This window comes from Triticum dicoccoides, chromosome 5A (genome assembly GCF_002162155.2).
Source record: "Triticum dicoccoides isolate Atlit2015 ecotype Zavitan chromosome 5A, WEW_v2.0, whole genome shotgun sequence".
NCBI lineage: Eukaryota > Viridiplantae > Streptophyta > Magnoliopsida > Poales > Poaceae > Triticum > Triticum dicoccoides.
In genome coordinates this window covers 338,171,713-338,177,181 of record NC_041388.1, presented here as the reverse complement: position 1 = coordinate 338,177,181, position 5,469 = coordinate 338,171,713, and the positions used below count along the sequence as shown (strand labels likewise).

General features: G+C 43.5%; 1 long non-coding RNA gene across 1 annotated transcript in view; it reads right to left on the bottom strand.

Annotated features, from left to right (window-relative positions):
- Positions 1–3,423: 3,423 nt before the first annotated feature.
- LOC119297301 overlaps positions 3,424–5,469 on the bottom strand; it is a 4,219-nt gene continuing 2,173 nt past the window's right edge. The window contains exon 3 of the long non-coding RNA XR_005145611.1: positions 3,424–3,688. This is a non-coding gene — a long non-coding RNA (uncharacterized LOC119297301). The remainder of the gene's footprint in view (positions 3,689–5,469) is intronic.

Below are 5,469 nucleotides of genomic sequence, written 5' to 3'. Positions count from 1 at the left end.
AAGGGAAAAAACCGTGCTCCCGGTTTCGGTTTTTTCGCCCGGTTTTTTTTGTCCGAGTTTTCGTGAAAAAAAAGTTCGTCAAAACCTATCAACATGGAATCTAGTTTTGAAGATCTCAACACGAAGAATCCAACGATGAAAACGGTTCGAGATTTGAGCGCATGATTTAAAAGATAAAATGTTTTGAATAAATGAATCTACGAAAAAAGGGAAAACTCCCGGATTGCAACAAGTGACGCGCTGTATGTGCGTCATTTTGTTGCAACCTGGAAAGTGGACTGTTTTTTACAACAAGTACTCCTTAATTAGTGATTTCGATGTTCACAGCTCTATTTCGCCCGACACCCCACCCGACTGGGGAGCCCCTACTTGACGCTCTTTGCGTCAAATTTGCGGCCGCACGCACGGGTGGCAGCCCGACTGGGCCGGCCCATCAAGCAGTACCGCGGGACGAAAAAAGATGGTAGAAAACAGAGACAGCGCGCGATTTTTGGGATTCGAACAACCGACCTACTGCTTAGGATCGCGCACGCACAACCAGTCTAGTCCAGCAGTATTGTTCAAACTAAAGCAGCGCATAACTTAACTAAATCCGACCGCCCTATTCTAGCGAATAAGAATACTATAGCGAACTCGACATAGTTCCTGCAGTGGCGGTGCCAGGATCAGAAGTTTGTGATGTCATTTCAGATATATAATGTCAAATACATGTGTTTTCACTCATCTTATAAAAAAAATACATGATTTCTACTTCTGTACAAAGGATTTGCCAAAAACATGTGTGGTCAATTGACCACACTCCTCTAAACGTGGCTCCGCCACTGAGTTCCTGTAGTGAACGCTTTTATAAAAGTGTCTATTCTGAAAAAGTGTGAACGATTTTTGAATTTCTAAACAAATTTTCGGAGATATGAACTTTTTTCATTATGTGAACAAAAAATTGAAAAAAGCAGAATTGTTTTTGAAAATGTCAAACTATTTTTGAATTTGTGAACAAATTACGAAATTTGAAACTGTAAACATTTACTGCACTTGTGAACAAATATTTGAAAATGGAACATTTTATGATAGTCCGAACAAAAAATTGGAACCAAACATTTTTTCAATTGCTGAGTAAAAATAAAAAATGGAATGTTTCATGTATTTGCGCACAAAAATCTGAAACTGCGAACCTTTTTGAAATACCTGACCATTTTATGTAACGCGAATATTTTTTAAATTTCTGTCCAAATTTTGAAACCATGAACATTTGTTTGAAATTCCTGAACCTTTTCTGAACATTGTAAATTTTCCAATTCGTGAACAAATTTTAAAAGAGGAACAATTTTTGGAATTCCTGAACATTTTTCGAAGTTTTGACCAAAATTTTGAAACAGGAACATTTTTTGAAAGTCGTGTACATTTTTTAAACTCGGACATTTTTCAATTTGTGAGCAAATATTTAAAGAGGAACATTTTTTTGAACATATGAAGAAGAGTGGAAATTTTCGAAAAATGTTACAAGAATGTTCAACTTGAAAAATGAAAAAAGAAAAGAAAAACGAAACAAAAGGAGAAGAGAAAAACTAAACAGAAAACAAAAAAAAGTGACAGATAGACGAGAAAATGATTTTTTTAACAGAAAACCAGCAAAAGAAGAATAAAATCGGCTTAGGAACCTGCCAGAATGTCCGAAAGTCCGTCAGGAACATTCCAGAAGGTTCACAAAATCGATGCTCCTCGCGCGCTCATATGGGCTGGCCCATTCTATCGACTGGGTGTGCGATTGGTCACCCGACTGCTCGTTTCCTATTCCTCGGTACCTGATGCGCCGCCGTTCCTTCGTCCGCTATGCGCCGACGCCGACCGCTCGCCCGCCGGCGACGAAGATTGGCTTCCCTTCCCCTCGTACGGGCTAGGTCATCCAGTGTGTTGCCAGTGCTATCCCCTCAACTTCTCGTTTCTTTGTTCCATCATCCGCGACGCCATCGTTCCTTCATCGGCGATGCGTCGCCGCCGTCCTCCGTCCCGTCGGCGAGCTTCTGTTGCGCGTCTACCTGCGCATCGGTGCCTTCCATTCGCCATGTACACTTCCTCTGCAAGCCCCTGCTTTGCTGTTTTTTAATGTCGTGTCTTGCAGCGTCCTCGATGGCGGTTGCAGCGCGGCCATCACCGGCTGTACCCCTCCTGCATCGACATCCATGCCCTTGGAGCTGTACCACGCGTCCTTGGTGGAGTTGTACCCCATTCCGTGACTGAAGCTGGAAATGCCATGGAATTATCGTGATAAAGGTCCACTGTCAACCTCAGGTATGCCTGTATCTCTCTTTTGACAATCCCTCAACCGATCATTGAAAGACACATAGAGAGGTAAAACTAAAATCAGCTAGCTAGGCTGTTATGTGTGTTAAATTATTAGCTTGGTTTTGCCACTTTACTGTCTAATAAGAAAGCTAATTGAAACTAAATATCTTTTGGTTGCAAAATAATTACTGGTTGAAATTGCTTCCTAAGAAAGTAATAGATGTTTGACATTGATCACACAAAGGAGCAGCAAGCCAGCAGCAACGACCAGTACCCCAGTAGAGATTTTTCTGTGGTTGATTGCGCCACTTATTTTATCAAGCCATTGTTGGCATAGAAGAATAATTTACTATGATTCAGTTGCCAAGGAGGCTCTGCTCTGCCGTTAAAGTGAATGAAGAAATTTTGGATCCTGGGAAGTGAAGCATGTTTAACAAAAGGAGAAGATCTGCTAATATGGTAACAGTACACCTCATTTAAATAGATTGTGTTTTCTGTATTACGACCCCATGTATCATTAGCTGCAAGTACTTTCGTTAGCATGGTTATTTTTTCATCAGCTCAAATTAGTCTAGAAAATTAGTAGTTCAGTACTATCTCTCAGTCTATATTTACAACTATCTCTATTTGTAGAGTAATGTAGAATGTTACCAAAATCAGCACGAAATAATAATGATATATATGATGGAAAAAAGTAATTAAGTGGCATGACTTACAGAATCTTATCACTTGTTAGGCATAAATCATGAAAGCCATATATTGTAAATTTGTACCACATTGCTGTTCTCCTAAACTTCTTATTTAGAACCGACATTCAACTTAAGAGCATCTTCGGGAGGATATATATGAACAAAGCCTGACATACCACATACATGACCATGCATGATTGACTTGAGAATTTCAATTTTGTTGAGCTTCTAGCCACAAGAATGCTTCTTGATAATATTGTATGTATGTAGAAATGATCAACTTGGGATGTTTATGAGCAAAGTCCTTGGTACATAAGCATACATGATCTGGGTGTTCTCATAACTTTGCCTCCGTCATCACACTTTTCACAGGAACAACAAAAAGAACCAAAAAGGTTTAGACCAATTACACAACTCAGGAGCTCAACCCTCACATATTTCATTCATTCTAGTTATATTATTAAAAAAACAAAGCACTCACTTCTTGTTTCCGAATAGGCACACTACAACAACAAAATAAAGCTGTCATCTTTTCTTCTGAAAGCCAGGCTATTCTGATGTTAAGTCCATTGAGCACCTCCATAGGACAAACAGATTGTCTCTCAAACTGCAGTTTGAAGGCCCCTCATATTGTCCCTTTGCTATGATTTGCTATGATGTAATCGGTACAATAATTGTCACGCAAGGATTGTTGCTACTATAGTGTAGCAAAACTACTGCATGCAAAGCACAAAGTTAAATATTATTTTTACTCTAGCACAAAATAGGAAATGCCTATATAGGGCATATAGAGGAAGAAAAAACCATTATACTATTGTTTGTCACAGATCTAGTCAAACGAAATGGGGGATCAAACGATAATAAACTTCTAGGCATCTTAGCTCCCACTCAATCTCTATATATAATGCTCAAATTAAAACTGGCAATCGCCAAAGGAAATATCCATTGCTAGCTCCAAGAACGAGTCAATTTAAAACTACATGCGAATTTTCTTACCAAATTAAAATGTATGACAAGAAACCTAAGCATGTCATAAATTAGACCGTCTATTTTATGCAAGCGGGTGACAACTACTCAGTTCTTGTAAATTCTAAGCAAATTGACGAACTACCTTTTCCCGAAATTAGAAGGGATACAGTTCTTAGTTTTGACTATAATTTGGATTGCAGCTTGCAAACTTACATTATTTGCATATTTATTGTAGTGTTAGTCACTGGTAATGGAGGAGGCCAGAAGTGGAGGAACACACAATGGCACAAGTAGGGTCTGTAGAATCAAGAAATTCAAACTGGTGGAGTTTAATGCAGTGAGGTGGAATAAACAAAACTAATTGCCAATAGAAATATTGAATTAAATAATAAACTTAGAATTGTTATTGTGGTAACTTACGGTTAAAAAATACGACTTTCAGAAGTGTGCATACAAATCCAATGTAAATTTGGGTAGTGCTAATAAATAATTAAACCAAATCATGTTTCTGCAAAAGCTAAGGAATTTTTCTGATGTAAATACATACTGTTAGAGTACGTAATGGGCCTGGGCTGGCGGTATAGCCCATTAGTCTTAGGGTTAATTAGAGATAAAGGTCGCTTGCTTGGGAGTCAAGTAAACCTCTCTATATAAAGAGAGGAGATGTATCAATCTAATCAAGCAAGAATTAAGAAGGAAATCCCTTCCATCTTGCCCGGCCGTGGGCAAAAGGCCCCCGGCCGGCCCTCTCGCGCCCCCCTTCTAGCAGCGCCATAACAAATTGGTATCAACTAGCTTCGGTTCGATCATGTCTTCACCGCCGCCTAACCCGTCTCTCCCGCTGCCGGTCACCTTGTCGCCTCCGGAGACCACCACGACCGTCGCCCCGCTCCTGCCCGCGCCGGGATCCTCCGTCGCGCCCGCCACCTCCGTCGTCACCCCGGAGGAGGTGTCCGGGACGCTGCGACACCTAACCCAGGCGGTCCAGGAGATCCGCCTGTTCTTGGCCGGGTCCTACGGGCCGCACCAGGCTGCGCCGCCACCGCGCCGCCGTGGTGGCAGCCGCCGCACCAGGCGGCCTCCGCCCCATGCTGGCTGGAGTGGCAGCCGTCGCTCCTGGCGGCCACCGCCGCGCTCGCCGGGCCGCTGCCATCCACCGTCCCGCCGCCGCTCCTGGTGGCCTCCGCCGCAGCAGCCGCTGCAGCGGCCTCCGCCGGTCAGCTCCGGCCCCGCATCGACCGCGCCGGCGGGAGTCTCGATCCACCAGATCAAGTTCTCGTCGTCGCCATCACCGCTTTCCCAGGGCGTCCCCATCCAGCAGATCAAGTTCCCGCCGTCGCCGTCACCGCTTCCGGCTTGGATTGCTACGCGCCACGTGTCGGCGGCGGTGAGGCTGCAGGCTGCTGCGCGTGGCCTCCTGGCGCGTCGGCGTGTGCGGGGTATGCGTGGTCTGCAGCTGCCGCTCCTCCCAGTTGTCCTTCGCTGCGCAAAGGACCTCGATCTCATCCCCACGGACAGCGACCTCAAA